Source organism: Lepus europaeus, chromosome 20 (assembly GCF_033115175.1).
Source record: "Lepus europaeus isolate LE1 chromosome 20, mLepTim1.pri, whole genome shotgun sequence".
In the NCBI taxonomy this organism is placed as follows: domain Eukaryota; kingdom Metazoa; phylum Chordata; class Mammalia; order Lagomorpha; family Leporidae; genus Lepus; species Lepus europaeus.
This window is the reverse complement of record NC_084846.1, coordinates 22124817-22144371: the sequence shown is the minus strand read 5'-3', so window position 1 is coordinate 22144371 and position 19555 is coordinate 22124817.

Sequence of the window (19555 nt, the reverse complement as noted above, 5' to 3'; positions counted from 1 at the left end):
GGTCCTATCTGGTGTGGACAGGGACAGGAAAGCACCAGAAGACAATTTGATGGCAGTCTGGTTCTGTGTTAGTGTTTCACAGCAGGTCCCCAGGCAGGAGCCAATGGTGTGGGAGGTGGGATTGTGGCCCTTTGGTGGGAAGATGGCAGTAAATTCTAGAATCAAAGAAGCAGGCTAGTGGTGTCAGCTTTGGTGGCATAACCAGGTAGGGAAGCAATGGCAGCATTGCAGTTGAATGAAGTGAATGGCACTACAGGGGGCAGAGGTTTGCCCAGGTTGCTTGGATGCTGGTCCCATAGTTGCAGGATTCATCCCAGACACCTTGGGCTGAAGTTCCCGGCTGTGGGAGGAAGGTCTCAGTCTCCCCTTGGATACAGATTCCTGTGACAATAAGAGCTGTGAAGTAAAATATTTTCTACTAATCTAGGTTTCAAGTCATAGCTAGGAAAAATTTCTCCCTACACCCGTTTTTTAAAGTTGAATTCATGTATTTTCTTCTAGTGTTTTATAAATTGATATTTTTAATATTCATTTATGTATTATCTACAAGGGGAGAGAGTAGAAAAAGAGAGGAGAGAGAGGGAGAGAGGGAGAGAGGGAGAGAGGGAGAGAGGGAGAGAGGGAGAGAGAGAGAGAGAGAAATGAATCTTCCATCCACTGGTTCACTCCCTAAATTTCTGCAACAGCCAGTGCTGAACCTGGCTGAAACCAGGGGCCTGGAACTCAATCCTAGTCAAGTACTTGGAGCCATTGCCAGCTGCCTCCCAAGGTGCACATCAACAGGAAGCTGGAATCAAGAGCCAGAGCTGGGAATTGAACCCAGCTGGTTCTATGTGGGATGTGGGCATCTTAAACCAGAGTGTGAACACCAAGGCAAATGCCCATCCATGAATACAATTTTTGTTTAAATCCATCATCTCCACCAGTGATTTAACTGCCGTCTTTATCACTTACTAAATTCCATATGTACTTGGATCTATTTTTAGATTTAGATTCTCTTCTGTTGGTCTGTCTATTCATGTATCTGCACCCTACTTTTTAATTATAGAGGCTGTATAGTATGTTTTATATAATGTTAGTCTCACTCATTAGATTTTCTTTATTTAGAGTTTCCCTACCTATTCTTGCATGTTTATTTTTCCATGTAAACTTTAGAATTAACCTATGTTCATCAAATAACAGCAACCAGCTCTGGACATTTTAGTGGGAATCACATTTAATTTATAGGCTAACTTAGAGGGAATTTCCATCTTTGTGATAATGAGGGGTTTTTGTTGTTGTTGTTGTTGATTTGTTTTGAAAACACAACGGATGTCTTTCCATTATTTCAGGTCTACTTTCAGAATTTGAGTAGTTAAGTTTTCCTTACATAGGTTTATAGCACATTTTTTTGCTAAGATTATTTCAATTTATTTTTTTCTATCTTTATTATAACCATTTTTCTTCCAATATATATTTTAGTAGTGAATATTTCTGTGAAGGTTATTATTTTTATATCTTTTTTTTTAAAGTCTTGGGAGCCACTTTTCTAAAAGTGTCCACCTTTTTTTTTTTTAAGATTTATTTATTTATTTTAAAGTCAGAATTACACAGAGAGAAGGAGAAGCAGAGAGAGAGAGAGAGGTCTTCCATCTGCTGGTTCACTCCCCAGATGGCTGCAATGGCAAGAGCTGCGCCAATCTGAAGCCAGGAGCCAAGAGCTTCTTCTGGGTCTCCCATGTGGGTGCAGGGGCGCAAGGACTTGGGCCATCTTCTACTGCTTTCCTAGGCCATAGCAGAGAGCTGAATAGGAAGTGGAGCAGCCAGGACTCGAACCGGCGCCAGTATGGGATGCTGGCACTGCAAGCAGAGGCTTAGCCTACCATGCCACAGCACCGGCCCCTGTATCATCTTTTTTTTTTTTTTTTTAAGATTTATTTATTTATTCGAAAGTCAGAGTTACACAGAGAGGAGAGGCAGAGAGAGAGAAAAAGAGAGAGAGAGAGAGAGAGAGAGAGAGAGAGAGAGAGAGAGAGAGGTCCTCCACCCGATGGTTCACTCCCCAATTTGCTGCAACGGCCAGAGCTGTGCAGATCCGAAGCCAGGAGCCAGGAGCTTCTTCTGGGTCTCCCACCCGGGTGCAGTGGCCCAAGGACTTGGGCCATCTTCCACTTTTTTCTCAGGCCAAAACAGAGAGCTGGATTGGAAGTGGGGCAGCCGGGACTCGAACTGGCACCCATATGGGATGCTGGCGCTTCAGGCTAGAGCGTTAACCTGCTACGCCATAGCGCCAGCCCCCCCCCCCCCATATCATCTTAATATCTGCTTCTTTAATAAGTGTTTTTTCTTATTTGTGATAGTATCGGCATTGATTTTTTGGTCTGTGATCTAGGTATACCAACATAATAGATGTCGTTTTATCCTTTTTCTCCCGAATTCTGATACTTCTGCTTATTCTCTCTTGCAGGATTGTACTGGCTGATACTTCTGGCCAAAGTTGAATAGCAGCAGATCTAATAGGCCTCCCCTACTTGTTCCTCAAGTTAGTATGGATGCTGCTGGCTCATCACGTTATAGAAATGGACAGGATACTTCAAAAAGTTCCAGAAAAATGAAGTTAAAAGTATGAGTTTTTTTTGGTGTCAACAAAGTATAAGTATAGGAAAGAAGTTTTTTTTCCCTAATATACCATTTTCCATGTGTTACAATTTTTGTTTTTGCAGTGTAAGTCCTTTTCCACCAAAATAAACTCACATTTAAAAAAAAAGATTTATTTATTTACTTGAAAGACAGAGTTACACAGAGACAGGGAGAGAGAGAGAGAGAGAGAGAGGTCTTTCATCCTCTGGTTCACTCCCCAGATGACTGCAATGACCAGAGCTACGCCAATCTGAAGCCAGGAGCCAGGAGTTTCTTCTGGGTCTCCCATGTGGGTGCAGGAGCCCAAGGACTTGAGCCATCTTCTGCTGCTTTCCCAGGCATATTAGCAGGGAGGTGGGTTGGAAGTGGAACAGCTGGGACTAGAACTGGTGCCCATATAGGATTCGGCACTGCAGGCAGTGACTTTACCTGCTACGCCAAAGTGTCAGCCCCAAACTTACACTTTTAATTTCACTTTTCTGAAGTAGCCTCATATATCCATTTTTAGGGCCTTTTAAATACAGTTATGTAGGCTTGTGTGTAGAGTGGTGCCTGGGTATCTGTTTTCTAAAAAGCCTCAGAGAGGGTTGGCATCATGTTGTAGCAGGTTAAGCCACCACCTGCGACACCGGCATCCCACATTAGTGCAGGGTAAAGTACCAGCTGTGCCACTTCCAGTGCAGCTCCCTGCTATTGGCCTGGGAAAGCAGAAGTGAACAAGACGGAAGATCTCTCTCCATTTCTTTGTCTCTCCTCTGTCACTCTGCCTTTTGAATTAATAAATCTTAAAAAAAAAAAAAAAGGTTGTAGAATTTTTAAAAACTTATCAAATTAAGAAAAGGAACAAAGGCCCAGGGTTGTTATTTTAGCTATGCTGTTATTTTGTGGGAACATCAGCTTGCAAATGAGAAATAGGTAGAAGAAAAAACACAGTTCAGGACAGGACAATGCACCAGGCCTCCAGCAGAAATCCTGACAGCCGTGTTAGGTGTCAGTGTTTGCTCTTCTTCAGGAAATGGTGGCCTTGACTGTTTTTTATTTGCAGCTTTTTATATGTGGAGGAAAAACTTAAGCAGATACCTAAGTAGCATGTATGAAGTAGACAGTGGTGTTTCACCATTTTTCTCCTAAAATACAGTATTAACTTCCTAAAGGCCAGGACCAGCATTGTGGTGTACTAGGTTAAGTTGCCACCTGCTGCTACACTGCCATCCCATATGAGCACTGGTTAGGGTCCCAGTTGCTCTGCTTTCAATCCAGCTCCCTGCTAATGCACCTGGGAAAGCAGCGGAAGATGGGCCAAGTGCTTGGGCCCCTGCCACGCAAATGGGAAATCCGTGGATGGAGTTCCAGGCTCCTGGCTTCTGCCTGGCCCCATCCCTGGCCAATTGTGGCCATCTGGGGAGTGAATCAGAGGATGGAAAAAAATTTCTGTCTGCCCCTTCCTATTTTGCTACCTTTCAAATAAATAAATCAATCTTAAAAAAAAAAATAAAAAGGGAAACTCTCAAAACTTCCTAAATGCTTAAAATACTGTTCATTATTTCTTTTTGGACAGTTTTTTATATGCCATGGAGTTAGTGCATTATCAAAGAGCTTGAATATCATCTGCTTATAATTTCCTCAAAGTATAAAGGTGGAAATATTCTAATTTTTTATGAGTGTTGTCATGGGTAAGTATATGGGTAAGTATATGGTAAGAGTTTTATGAACTCTTCAGCATCAGTAAAGTCTTTGGTGTGAGCAGCTGCCACATGGCTCTGTTGGTTATTTACTTTGCTTTTAAAAACAAAAATATTTATTTATTTATTTGAAAGGCAGAGTTACAGAGAGGCAGAGGCAGAGAGAGAGAGAGAGATCTCCCATCCACTGATTCACTCCCCAGATAGCTCAACAACCATGGCTGAAGCCAGGAGCTAGGGGCTTCTTCTGGGTCTTCCAGTGGGTACAAGGGCCCAAGTACTTGGGCCATCTTCTGCTTTTTCTTTCCCAGGCACATTAGCAGTGAGCAGGATCGGAGTGGAGCAGCTGGGACTTGAACTGATGCCATATGGGATGCTGGCGTTGTAGGCTGCGGCTTTACCCACTATGCCACAGCGCCAGTCCCTACTTTGCCTTCTTAAAGTTTATCTTCTAAAAATAAAAATTAAAAAAAAAGTTTAGGCCAGCGCTGCGGCTCACTAGGCTAATCCTCTGCCTTGCGGTGCCGGCACACCGGGTTCTAGTCCCGGTCGGGGCACCGATCCTGTCCCGGTTGCCCCTCTTCCAGGCCAGCTCTGTGCTGTGGCCAGGGAGTGCAGTGGAGGATGGCCCACGTTCTTGGGCCCTGCACCCCATGGGAGACCAGGAGAAGCACCTGGCTCCTGCCATCGGATCAGCGCGGTGCGCCGGCCGCAGCGCGCCTACCGCGGCGGCCATTGGAGGGTGAACCAACGGCAAAAGGAAGACCTTTCTCTCTGTCTCTCTCTCACTGTCCACTCTGCCTGTCAAAAAAAAAAAAAAAAGTTTATTTTCATGACATGAGAAGAGTGACTTAAATACAGTATATTCCTTAGTTTGAGATACCTGGTTGTTTTTGATGTTAGGGTAAGGCATCTTGAGAAGGAAATGAATAATTTCAGTAAGTGGATAACAAAGAATAGTAACACATAGTCCTTCTCCCAAACTAGATTTCTTTGCATTTCATTTTTTTCTTGGAGCTGAACATTTCAAACCAAGTATACGTGTACTTCTGTTGTAATCAACTACCATGACAATCTGTATTCTTTTTTTTTTTAAGATTTATTTATTTTATTTGAAAGGCAGAGTTACAGAGAGGCAGAGGCAGAGAGAGAAGTCTTCCATACACTGGTTCACTCCCCAGATGGCCGCAAGAGCTGGAGCTGTGCCGATCTGAAGCCAAGAGTCAGAAGCTCCTTCCAGGTCTCCCACGTGGGTGCAGGAGCCCAAGGACTTGGGCCATCTTCTGCTGCTTTCCCAGGCCACAGCAGAGAGTGGAGCACCTGGATCTAGAACCGGTACCCATATGGGATGCTGGCACTGCAGGTTGGGCAGCTTTACCTGCTACACCATAGTGCCAGCCCTGAAAATCTTCATTCTGTCAGCGGAAACATTCAGGGGCCAATATCTTAATCTTATCATACCCAGTACTTTCTTTTAGCTTACACACACATATATACACACACATACATACATACACCTCCATACACAAAACACACACACACAATATGCATACACACTGTGTAAAAGATGGCAAAATATTGGTTTAGTTTGGTGAGCAAGGTCTTTGTAACTTTCTGTGTCATGCTTATTTATCAACCTGTCAACTTCTCTGCATTAAAACAGTCAATGGCATAAGAGGTGTTTGTGTAGACAGAGATTCCAAGAATCTGAGCCAGCGTTTAAGATCAGACTAGCCCAACTAACCGTTAAACAGGCATAAACTTCTGAAGCCGTAGAACTGAAGACAGCATTTCTTTTTTTGTGTACAGATTAATCATTCTTTTTTTTTTTTTTGACAGGCAGAGTGGACAGTGAGAGAGACAGAGAGAAAGGTCTTCCTTTTACCGTTGGTTCACCCTCCAATGGCCGCTGCAGCCGGCGCTGTGGCCGGCGCATCGCGCTGATCTGAAGGCAGGAGCCAGGTGCTTCTCCTGGTCTCCCATGTGGGTGCAGGGCCCAAGGACTTGGGCCATCCTCCACCGCACTCCTGGGCCACAGCAGAGAGCTGGCCTGGAAGAGGGGCAACCGGGACAGAATCCGGTGCCCAGACCGGGACTAGAACCCGGTGTGCTGGCGCCACAGGCGGAGGATTAGCCTATTGAGCCGCGGCGCCAGCCCAGAGTAATCATTCTCAACTGGAACTCAATGAATTATGAGACGAAGAAACACCATATACTCTTCCTCTTTACATAGAGAAGAAACACTAAATTTCAACTAAGCACACATTTAAATGTGATGATTTTTTCTGAAAATAGTACAGTTAATTTCATAGCAGTAGCTTCAAAGCTCTTTTACCTAGAGATACCCATTTAGCCCGATATTTTCATCTAGTTGTATTCATGGATAAATTGTAAGCTTAAGCATTTTTTATTCACCTTGGCCTTGACAGGATATTTATAACGTTGTTTATTGGCTGTGATGGGTAGTTTTTATTTTTTAGAAACTTGAATGTGTCATAATTTAATTTTCAAGCCAAATTTATTTTCAAAGAAATCGCCATATGACTATTGTGTGCATTATGTTTCAAGGATATCTGAATGATTTCTTTTTTGTGCCATAGGTACAATCACTCAAAACTCTTATAGAGGCTGACAAAGTACTGCTTCAGTTAGGTGAGCGCAACCTGCACAGCTTTCTGTGGCATGATTAACCACACAATAAGTTACTTTCTTAGACAAAAATCATCCATTGAAATTGCTTCAGCTTTTTCCAAAGTAAAGGTATCGAACGCATGGTATTGGGAACACTGCATTTTGCTGTTTGTCAGCTGCAATTATTTTGAACTTGACAGCTAACATCACAAGAGAACAAGATAGGTATCTTGTATTTTACTGTTTTCTCATTCATATTGAGTCCAGTTTTAATTGGCCCTCAATAAATGTTTTTTCTATCCTGGGCCTGTCTGTGGAATAGTAGGCTAAGCCTCCACCTGTGGTGCTAACATCTCATATAAGCACCGGTTCAAGTCTCTGCTGCTCCTCTTCTGATACAGTATCTCTGCTGATGGCCTGGGAAAGCAGTGGAGGACAGCTCAAGTGCTTAGGCCCCTGCACCTGCCTAGGAGACCAGAGGCTCCTGGCTTCAGATAGACTCAGCTCAGGCTGTTGTGGCCATTTGGGGAGTGAACCAGTGGATGGAAGACCTCTCCTTCTCTCTCTCTAACTCTACCTCTCAAATAAATAAATAAATTTTTTTAAAAAAGATTCCTCCTATCCCAAAACTTTATTTCATTGACTCTTAACCCAGAAGCCTTTTTAAAAGTAATTTTAAAACATCTGAGAAATTTTTATCAAATTTCAATTTGTAAATTTGAAATTAATGCCTGCTATTATATCCTTGGAAGTTATTTCTAAAGATATATATATATATATATATATATATATATATATATAAACTACTTTAGGTTTCGATGGAATACTGGCTTCGTATTACATGTTCGTCTTCCTTAAAATTTCCCAAGTGAATAACAAGTGCTTCTTATTTTAGTCTCTCTTGAGAGATGTGCTAACAATATCACACATACACAAATAGGCTAGTATGCGAAGAAAGTAACAAGGAAGAAATTAAATGAAAAGTGAGTGATTTGGGGATTTAAAACTCTTAGGGAGCCTTGAAATCTAGGTTAAAAACACCAAGAAAAGACAGAGTCAAGTTCAGACTCTGCTGACTGTAACCACAATGGGGTTTACAATGCTGAGCAAAATCTGACGCAGAAATTCTTGCCGGCTCCTGTGAGTTTACAGGTCTTCTGTGAATCCGAGGAAAGCCTGGACCTTGTTCCTGGGAGGAAACATGTGCTTAAACACAAACACACAGCTCTTGAACGCAGGTTCTGGAAGCTTGCAGGTTCACTGAAGCCAGCCCGTGAACTGCACAGGGACCTGTGTTAAACCCCAGTCTAAATCACAAATATGGGGTGGCACTGTGGTGTAGTAGGTTAAGCCTCTGCCTGTAGCGCTAGCAATCCACATGGGTGCCTGTTCATGTCTCTGCTGCTCCTCTTCCGATCCAGCTCTCTGCTATGGCCTGGCATAGCAGAAGAAGATGGTCCAAGTCCTTGGGCCCCTGCACCTGGTGGGAGACCTGGAAGAAGCTCCTGGCTTTGGATCAGCTGAGCTCCGGCTGTTGCAGCCATTTGGGGAATGAACCAGTGGATGGAAGACCTCTCTCTCTTTCGCTCCCTTTCTCACTGTAACTCTGCCTTTCAAATAAATAAGTAAATCTTGAAAAAAAAATCACAAATACAAGACAGGTAACTTTTATTGTCATAAGGCAAGATGAACAGCTCTGCCCACACAGCTGTGGCTCGGTGGCCACAGGAAGCACCGGACCTGGAGACTCACCGCCAGCAGGCCGGGTGCTCTGTGTGCTGCTCTCCTCTGCTTGTCTTTGCTGCTCTGGCTTCCCGGTCTCACTTCCTCCTGCTGCAGAGGTAGATACCTCCTTCACATGGCACACAGCAGACTGGCAGCCCGACCAGTTTAGTGACCGTTGACCTAGCAAACCCAGAGCAGGGTTCTTTCTGGCTCTGCCAATCTGGTAATCGCTGGTGCGCAAATCGATCGATCGAATCTGGATTCCATAACCATTTCCTTGTCAGGCAAATAAGAGAGGCAGAGTGTAACTAGAAGAAAAAGGATGGAACAGTTGCAACACTGTAAACAACATCCATGGGTTCCTGCTTCAGGAAGCCAAGGCAACAGAGAGAATGGCAAGGAATTACCTTTTTCAACCTTTATCTGGAAACTATTTTAGATCATTACCAACCAAATATGACAATAGGGGAAAAACGCATGTTCATGAAAACTTAAGTATTTATTTAAACTGGTACAAGGAATGAGCCATACACAATTCACCAAAAATGATACAATGTTAATTATTTTTATGAATTTAATACAGTAAATTGATTATCTTCTAACACTTTGGCTGAACTCTTGCATCCTCAATACACTGTAGTTGCAATCAACAAACAAGAATGTTGATTGATAGCTTCCTTTTCATTAACAAATACTTCACTTGTCACTGGTGTATACAATTTCTTTGCTGAATTGGATAATTGTTTTGGAATCCTTGAAGGATGGTTCTTCAATTTTTTTTGTTATTCACTATATAACAGTCAATCACGACACTTTTTGAAGTTCTCTATGCATTATTAACATTTTTTGGGGGCCAACACTGGGGCATAGCAGGAAAAGCCGCCATCTGCAGGGCCGGCATCCCATATGGGCCCTGGTTCGAGTCCTGGCTGCTCCACTTCCAATCCAGCTCTCTGCTTTGGCCTGGGAAAGCAGTGGAAGATGGCTCAAGTCCTTGGGCCCCTGCACCAGTGTGGGAGACCCAAAAGAGGCTTCTGGCTCCTGGCTTCAGATCGGCCCAGCTCCAGCCATTATGGCCATTTGGAGAGTTAACCAGGATGGAAGACTTCTCTCTCTCTCTGCCTTGCCTCTTTGTAACTCTGCATTTCAAAGAAATAAATCTTGAGGCGCACAGCGGGTTAACATCCCGGCCTGAAGCGCTGGCATCCTATATGGGCGCCAGTTCTAGTTCCAGCTGCTCCTCTTCCAATCCGGCTCTCTGCTATGGCCTGGGAAAGCAGTGGAAGATGGCCCAAGTCCTTGGGCCCTGCACCCATGTGGGAGACCCAGAGGAAGCACCTGGCTCCTGGCTTCAGATTGGCGCAGCTCCAGCCATTGCAGCCATCTGGGGAGTGAACCAGCGGATGGAAGACCTCTCTCTCTGTCTCTATCTCTCTCTGTAACTCTCTTTCAAATAAATAAAAAATCTTTTAAAAAAAGAAAGAACTCTTAAAAAATTTTTTTTCTTGATCACTTTTTAAACTGTAGACAAAACAGTAATTCAAGACTTGGTTTGTAGTATTTGCTACTTTCCATGGTGTAAGTACTCCAATCATAGCTGATTTTATGTTACCAACAGGATATCAATGAATAGAGTTGGGTCCACCACTCTATAGTATTTTTGCTGTACAACACATTATGTAACCTCCAAATTATTTGTAATAGTAAGAAGTAGTTAAATCACTAGAAGTGATGATTTTTGAGTATTTACTTACCTTTACTTGTTTGTTATATACGTCATTAAGTTATGTTTATAAACTTTAAGAAATGGCTATCATGAAAAATCATCTAGCAAAATGCTAAAAATTCCCACAATTGCCCTGGAGAGCCAGTCCAAACCAGTCCCAGCACACCAAGAGAGATGATTCGCATGATTCTAATGAAGATAAAGGTATTTAAGCAACTTGAAGTTGTTATGATTAATGTTAAGAGAGCTGACAGGCAAAATCAAGGTTCTACCAGGGATCCCGCTCAGTTATTTGACACAATAAACTTAGTAACCATATTTAGGCAAGTACCCTCTATCAGACTCACTCAAATTGGAATGGCTTTACTTTATGCTTTGACAAGTTTTAGATTATTCGCCTTGTTGGTTTTTTCAAATCCATTTTCTGTTTTATTAGTGAAAATGATTGAGAGGTTATTGTATCACATTTACAAAAGGGTAATTTCCATAAGCTTTATATTTTAGCTACAAAAGGAAGCAAAGAAGAATCCCTGAGAACTTTTCTCATTGGTGTGTGTGATTAAAGTCTGACTTCCATTTCTTCATATTATAAACTCCATCAGAATCCTTTTCACACTCTAAGAATCTTATTAAAAACTGTACCAGACAACATGTGCCAGTGAACACTGGGGCTATGCCATCTATTTCAGATACAGCTTTCAGTGACCATAAACACTAAAGGAAAATAATAGTTAGAAACATGTTTGGTATTTCACTCTACTTTTATGTCTTTGGCCTTGAACAAAGAATGTCTGCTTGGAGGTTTTCCTGCGACTGAAACTCTGATGCGCTTTGAGCAACAAAAGAAATGGATAAATGAGTGTAATTGCAGAATAAATTAAGTTGGAAATTGGATAGTAATTTTGTCATTTAGTAATTATTTTATTTATTTTATGATTTTATCTTTGATGTTGAGTATAGGTATGTTGCTTTTAAACGTTGTGTGTGTGTGGGTGTTTAGCCTAGAAGCTCAGACACCCAGATGAGGGTTCCCGAGTTCCACATCTGGTTCCTGACTCCAGCTTCCTGCCAATGCAGACTCTGGGAGAAAACATTGATGGATCAAGTAACTGTGTTCTTGCTACCACATAGGCAACCTGGATTAAGTTCCTGGCTCCTGGCTTTGGCCTGGCCTAGTCCTGGCCTTCATGGGCACTTGAGGAGTGAACCAGTGGCTAGGCATGCTGTCAAATAAATGAATTTTTAAAAAATTTTTAAAAACTAGTGTGCAGTTGTAAAAAACATATTAGTTTTCTAAGCATATATTTTAAATGTTAATGCATTTAACTTAAAATAAGCAAAGCAAAACAAACACTATGCCATACAATTACATGACGTACTAAAAATGTGTCTAAGGTATTGGTTAAAAAGCAAAAGGACAATGAAGTTGATAAATGTGACAATCTGGAGTTCAGGAGAAAAATCATCAGATGTGATTGGAAATAAATGTGACATTAGGGATGTCAAAAATGGAGGCCTGAGAATTAATCAACTCCAGACTTGATGTCTCACCAATGTCCACAGGTGCTGCTGCTGAAGTGAGTGTGTGCTTTGGACTTTGTGATGTGCTCTTCTGAGTGATTACAGATCACAAGATCACTGTTTTCTGCTCCAGCAGGGCTCAGAGCCCCATGGCTGAGCCGATGGCTGAGGCACATTAGGTACTAGGGGCTAGCCTAAGGTGAGAGAGGATGATGTCAGAACCAGTGATGAGAGGCAGACACCATTTGTCTTGAAAACTTAGGTTCTACAGGGGCTAAGGGGTGGGGGGGGACACAGCAGATAACCTGGCCCAAGTCTTGCAGCTCACGTGGACAGGGTGGGAGGATGACAGACAGACTCCATACTCTTAGGTTATAGTACAGGAGTCACATAAAGGGGCTGGGGCTGAAACTGCCATCAGGCAGGAGTATACAAATCATACTGACCTCAGTGATAAAAAAGTCCCAGTGGACTTTGTAACATTAGCTGAACATACAAGGGAGCTTTGGGAAGTTCAAGAGAAATGAAACTCAAAGTATAAGCTGACTTTGGTGCAAGAACAATTCTGAAAGTCCTTGTTTTTTCATAATATGCATCTTTGTTGTCTTATGAAAAAAAATTTTTTTACACCAAAATAAGCTCATTTTTTTAAACAAAAGATTTATTTATTTGAAAGGCAAAGTTGGTGGTGGGGGGAGAGGGAGAGAGGGGGAGGGAGAAAGAGAGAAAATTTCATCTGCTAGTTCACTCCCCAAATGGCTGCCATGGCCGGGACTGAGCCAGGCTGAACCCAGGAGCCTGGAGCTCCCTGTGGGTGGCTAGGATCCAGGTACCTGGGCACTGGATCAGAACTGAAGTCGGCTTAACCCGCTACACCACACATAGGCCCTAAACTCATACTTCTAATTCCATTTTTCAGCAAGCTTTTTGAAGTGTCTCGCATAATGTCGTGTCAATCAATGAGAATCAAGAAATACATAAGATTAGCAGTTTACAACGAGATGCAAATTATGTTCACACTGGAGTAGAACCGTGGTTGGGTTCCCACAAATTAAGAGCTCAGGCATGACTCTGCTGGGCTCAAACTCCTATCTCTTGTTACCTGCGAGAAGAAAAAGTGGGTAAACAGGAACAACAAGTTATCTCTATAGTTTCTTTCAAGAGCTCCTCATGAGACCTGGTTTGCACAAAGCAATTAATGCCTGGGAAAGTGACACAGGTTTTTATTGGGCATTCAAAGGGTGTATTAACTTCTAGAACCAAGGCTGAGCACATGGGAAGTCTACCAGAAAAAAAAAAAAAAAAGACGTTAAGTTTTGAGTCAGAAAACTTGACTGAAATTGACTTGCCATTTGTTTAACAGAGAACTCTTAGGCAAATGATCTTCATGAGTCTCAATTTCCTCATTTCAAAAATGAGCCTGGCAATCCTTCCCCTTCGGGGTTTAAAGGTGGCAAGGTACATCATGCACCTGTCACAGTGGAAACATTTGGTGAATGGCACTTCCCTTGTTCACTCAGGTGAGCAGTTCCATGTGGGAGATTGTCAGAGTTGAGACATCCCCAGGGTAAAACCTGGCCTAGTGCAGGTGACCAAAATTTGCATACTTTGCATAGTCCCTCCCTTAGTTCTCATTTTGGCCCCTTCCTTGGGAAACAGCTATGAGGACTCTGGAAAGGCTCTGGGTTTTCAGAGTAACTGCTCCGGTTCTGATCCACCTTGTCTCATGTTCAGGCTTATTCTCGTTCCATTGCTTCCTTGGAGTTCTTTTCACAACAGTCTGAAAGGAACAGGGTCCTAAGGTCAGCCTCCACCTCCAGGAATCTTATCTTTGGTATCCTGTGTGTGTGTGTGTGTGTGTAATCTGTAACACCCAGGCCATGACTTATTAAAGTGGTTCACCTTAGAGAACTGTGTATCTATCAGAGATCTCTTTAGGTAGTATCACTTAAAACAGTGCCCTCATTCTAAGGGGAAAGAAACCGAAACAACAAAGAAGGTGAGCATTCCCAGGTTAGACACTTTCTGCTGTCAGCAGGTAGAGTTAGAGAGTGTTTTATCCAAGCTATGGATAGTCAGCTGCTGTAACCACAACCTACCGTAAATAAAATAAATGGTCACCTATGGAAAGTCTGAAGATTTTTTCTTTCCCCTGATCTTGTGAGTGAGTGCTCCTATTTTGAGTCTCTACTGTCTCAACCTGTAACATCCAAAGCCTCGTTGGAAAACAGAGAGGCAGGAGGACGGCTCCATTCCATTGGTCTGAGCCAAACAAACCTACCTGGATAGGCAGGATATGAAATCTCCTCCCAGGATAGGAGGAGTACACAAAGATTCAGTGAGCACACAGTGCAGGCATGCTGCAGAGTGATGTAGAGAGGCACTGTGAAATACCCCACATGCCAGGGGCTCCACATGCCAGGGGCTCATACATTAACCACCTGCTCCTAAAGACAGAAGTGCAATTCACAACACAGAATCCCAATTCTGCTTTCACAGCTTCACCGAAATTTTTGGCATAACCATAAAGATCAATGAATTAGAGGAATGGACACAGCTACAAGTAAAAGGGTTTTTTTCTTTATTGTTAAGAAGTCAGCAGTCTTTTACAGGGTGTTATAATGCAATTGAGATCATAAGAACATTGAAGTTAATTTCTGGGCAATACAATGACATTGAAAATAATTCTATAATTCCTATCTTACTTAGGACAGCCAGAACAGTTCAAGGGAGCTTTCAGCTCAGAATACACCAAAGTACTCTTTGAGATAATTTCCCCATTGATTTCCTGCTGTAAATGGAGCAAATAGTATAAAGATGAAGAGCAAGATGGCTTGTATTCTAATTACTTGATCACAAGATTGGAAAGGAAAGCCAGGTCTCAACTATTTCTCTTCCCTTTTTTTGAGGCTGAACTACATCAGGCAAAAAAAAAAAAAAAAAAAAAAAAAAAAAAAAAAAAAAAGTAAAGGGGATAAAAGTCCTCTTGATATCTTCCAAGCTCTGGATGTTGCGTGACCATACATGGTCCTGATATGAGTCCTGTAATCCCATCATCTCTGAATCTGAAATATTTAGCCCATTTAAGATTTAAAGAGTAAAGTAATAAGTAAACAAATGAGCAAATTCCATGATCCCATGACAGGATTCTGTGGTTAGGAGCCAATCATTCACCTGGACCCAAAAGGCAGATCTCTCACTTACAGAAACACAATCCAAAAATGGATTCCTTCATTCATCCTTCTGCCACTCCTACCAATAAAAACAAACTCATCCCATTCAAAGCAGAACATCCAGCTCTCTGTTAGCAACAGAAAGAACACTTCCCCAGCAACAGTAAAACCCGAAAAGGACATCTATTTTTAAAAATAAAATGTGAAGCCCTCAGCATTTTGCTGATCTAGTGAGGAGACAGTATAAGTCGCACCCATTCAGAAGAGGTGCCTAGCCTATAGACCTTAATAAGTAGCATGAGGTTTACATGTCTCTTACTTGATGATTCGGTTTTATACACCAGACTTTTTCTTGACACTTCTGCTGATTTCTTTGTTCATGGGTATTTGCACATATACGGCTATTACAAGATCAGAGGTGTCTCATTTTAAGTGGATAGGTGGGAATTCAAGGAGCTCATTACCATACACAAAATAGCTCACCGCAGCTCAGGAGGGAGGTTTGTGTAAAAGGTGACAATGAATGTGTGGAAGGAAAATGATAGGAAAACGAACTGCTACTTAACTTGTTATTCTCAAGTGTCACAGTTGTAAAATGGAAAGAAATATTAAGCAGCATTTGATCTTGAGCCACAGGGCATTGTCCAGCGATTAAAATAGCAATCCCTGTACTAACGCAGACAGTAGATTATTGCTAATCTAATTACATGTTTCCATCTCCTAACTTCACAGAAGAGGAAACTGAAGTTCAGCAAATGGTGAGATTTCACTTGACAGGCTTAACCCTAACTTAACAGCAAAGACAAGGTCACAATGTATATCTTCTAGAGCTCCTATTCTTATTCTACAGCCAGTATTATGGGGCATATGTGGTGTGTACATTTCTTACAAATAGTTTTTAATTTAAAGATGCGCATTGAAAAACCACCATAATATACAAAAGTAGATGCAAGTCAAATGAACTTTGTGCCTGTCTAAAAACCATAGTAATTAATGGAATAATCTTATTTATTCACCTTAGCTGTTAAGCTGGTAAAATAAAAAGTAATATAATGACAGTCTTTGATTTCACTCTTCCTCTGTAAAAATGAAACTAGCCGAGGTAAGCCTTAGAAATGGGCACGGATGACACTCGGCCTTTGAGTGCTGATTCCTTTTCTCGTTTCCTCCTTTGACTAAACGCAAACACAGGAGGTGAAAGGCTAATTATGAATTTACGATTCACGTGAGCCTGGGGATAGCAATGGCTGAAAACCTTGTTTTTAAAGTCAGCTTCATTAAGATACTTGAAGACAGAGTATCTACTCCCATAACTCCGAATTATATACCTACATGATATAAACACAACCCTACATGAATTCATGTATCTGTATACACACATATACATGTATTTAACTTTATCTTTGAATATTGGTTCTACTACTATGTAAACTTGGGCAAAAAATTTAACCATGTGGACCTCAGTTTACGCATTTATAAAATGGGAGTAGTAATAATAGTTCCTTCTTATGGGATTGTTGTGAAGTACTTAGAACAGAGCCTGGTACATGGTCAGCACTTAATAAACACTAGGTGATTAGGTGTTATGGAGAATTAGATTTTATATATATATATAGAGTTATGTATATATTTATTTATCAATATCTCCTAATATCCAAATGAAATTTACTCAACAAAATCATCAGTTGTTTGGGGGGATACAAATAAACATGCAAAAGCAATTTTAGGCAGGCGCCGTGGCTCACTGGGCTAAACCTCTGCCTGCAGCGCCAGCACCCCAGGTTCTAGTCCCGGTTGGGGTGCCGGATTCTGTCCTAGTTGCTCCTCTTCCAGTCTAGCTCTCTGCTTGGCCCGGGAGTGCAGTGGAGGATGGCCCAAGTGCTTGGGCCCTGCACCCACAGGGAGACCAGGTGGAAGCACCTGGCTCCTGGCTTTGAATCGACGCAGTGTGCTGGCCGCAACGCGCCGGCCGTAGCAGCCACTTGGGGAGTGAACTGACGGAAAAAGGAATACCTTTCTCTCTGTCTTTCTCTCTCACTGTCCACTCTGCCTGTCAAAAAAAAAAAAAAAAAAAGCAATTTTAATAGGCAGTTTCCTTTTCTTTTCCTTAACATTTTAGGACTGTGAAAATATTCTTTATGATACTGTCATAATGGTGGATACATGACATTACCCATCTGTGAAAACTTGTAAAACTTCTCAGCACAGAGTAAAACTTAATGAATTAAATCAAAAATCAAATAGCACATCTCAGGGAAGAAGGCAGACTTTGAGCATCAGACTGTACTGAAACTGGATGCAACCCCCCCTCACTGAAAGGGTCAGAGGAACAGGTGCTGAACTAAGTAAGTTTGGAAATGACTAAAGTCTAAGACCAAAGAGGAAAGGAAAAAAATGTAGGTACTGTACTCTAGTTGATACATTTGTTTCCAGTGGGGGTATGGGCTAACAGCCAAGAGGCTGCTCCACAACATACTGAACCAATGAAAGAACTGTACAATATGCCGGCAGGCAGCAGGAGCGAGAAGGAATGACAGGGAAGCAAGGGGAGGAGGCTAGAAATGGGTTAGAGTTAGAGACATCAGTATGAACTCATGTTTAACTTAACACAGAGAGGATTACATAGAGATATGTTTATAGATAGGTATGTGTATTTATATATGGATTAGTAAAAACATAAATATTTCCTTGCTATGTCAGCTGTAAGAGTCTAAAACAAGCGAGATGCTGGGGCTGACACTGTGGCACAGCAAGTAAAGCTGCTATTTGCAACTCTGACCCGGTATTTGAGTGTTGGTTTGAGTCCAGTCCAGCCCTAGGGATTGCATCTGGGAAAACAACAGAGGATGGTTCAAATACTCATGCCCCTGCCAGTCATGTGGAAGACTCAGATGGAGTTTCTGCTCCTGGCTTTGGTTTGGCCCAGCCATTGTGGCCATATGGGGAGTGAACCAGTGGATGGAAGATCTTGCTCTCTTTAAATAGATCCTGCAGAGAAAAAGAAAGAAATGACAGCTTAAGCAGAAAATAGCACTTCCAAGAACTGAGATCTTGGTTACCTATCATTCTCCGATAAAAGGAAGGAAAGTTTCTTAGAGAAATGACAGATTACAGGTCTGGGAGATGATGAGCCTGGAGCATCTTGAATTACCAGAAAGAAAAGAAGTGGTTAATACAAACACAAGCATACACACATACACACACACAAAACCATGCCACGTTACTGGGAGTATGATAAAGCACATAGGACAACCTAAAGAGCTCCAAAGCTGGGACAATCTGAACAAAATCAAGGACATAGTGTTGGATTGTAACCCCAAGTATAAAATAAGAATCTAGGAGCTGATGCTCATAAACTAAACAGTGACATGTTCCAGGGAAAAGAATTGCAAATAATTATTTAGGTATTCAACAAGAGCCACTTAAATTCCCTAAGTGGGCTGCACACAGTGACCTGTCTTCCGTGAACAATAGTATGACACAGGAAAGAGTGACCACATAGGGGAGGAAGCTGGCAAACACTATCGTAGTCAGGTGCTAAAGGCCCCCACCAGCATTGACTAGCTAGGTGCATAGCACTTGCCCTTGATCTGGGGGTCTGTTACCAAACCTCTCTAAGGCAACTTTACCACCTGGTCCACAACAGGTACAGCAGATCAGTATCCATAACTAAGAAATAAATATTTTGGAAAACTGCTCTAGATCTAATGTTTGAAAAAGTATTTTGTCTTAAAAACTATCTACCAGAGTACTGTTGACCTAGTGGTACCTCAGAAATATAGCATAGTCTTTCATTTATATCTTTGTAAAAAAATTTTTGTGTTGTGGAGCTATTATTGAAGACAGTTGTGAACACTGCTGCCTATTTTGTTATGGCTGCATCTGCTGTTAGCAAAGCCTTGTATTTCTGCCTTGGTCTCTTTAGTCTTGAGTTCGCTCAGTATTTCCTCAGAAAGTTTCATGCATGAAAAAAAGCATGCTGAGCTATTTGTAAATAGACCTCCCAAAACTCTTAAACATCCTATGATTTCTGTTTGCTATTGTCCCGCTAAAGCTACATCCAAGAACTGGTGGTGTTGTCTGTCCCCGGACTGTGTCTCCTCGGTGATCAATGCTAAGTTGCTGATTTTGACAGTGGACCTTGCTCATGAACACACGGTACACTTAAACACTCAGCGGAGGTGCTAGATGACACTGATTATACTTACTTTACAAAATGAAGAAACTGCAGTTAACAAGATGGCTTAAGTCAGTAATAACGTATTCTGTTTTCCAAATTAGCTGGAGAGGATTTTGAATGTCTTCCTCACAATCTGTGACAATTTGAATATGCAGAAGAAATTGCTTTTGTTTCAAAGTGTAAAAAAAGAGGCAACCTGGACATTCTGAATCTTACTTGGAGTTTAGAACTCATCAGTAGTGGCCTGTTTGAAAACATCTTATGTTCTTTGATCTCTGCCTTTTACATTTTCTGTCAT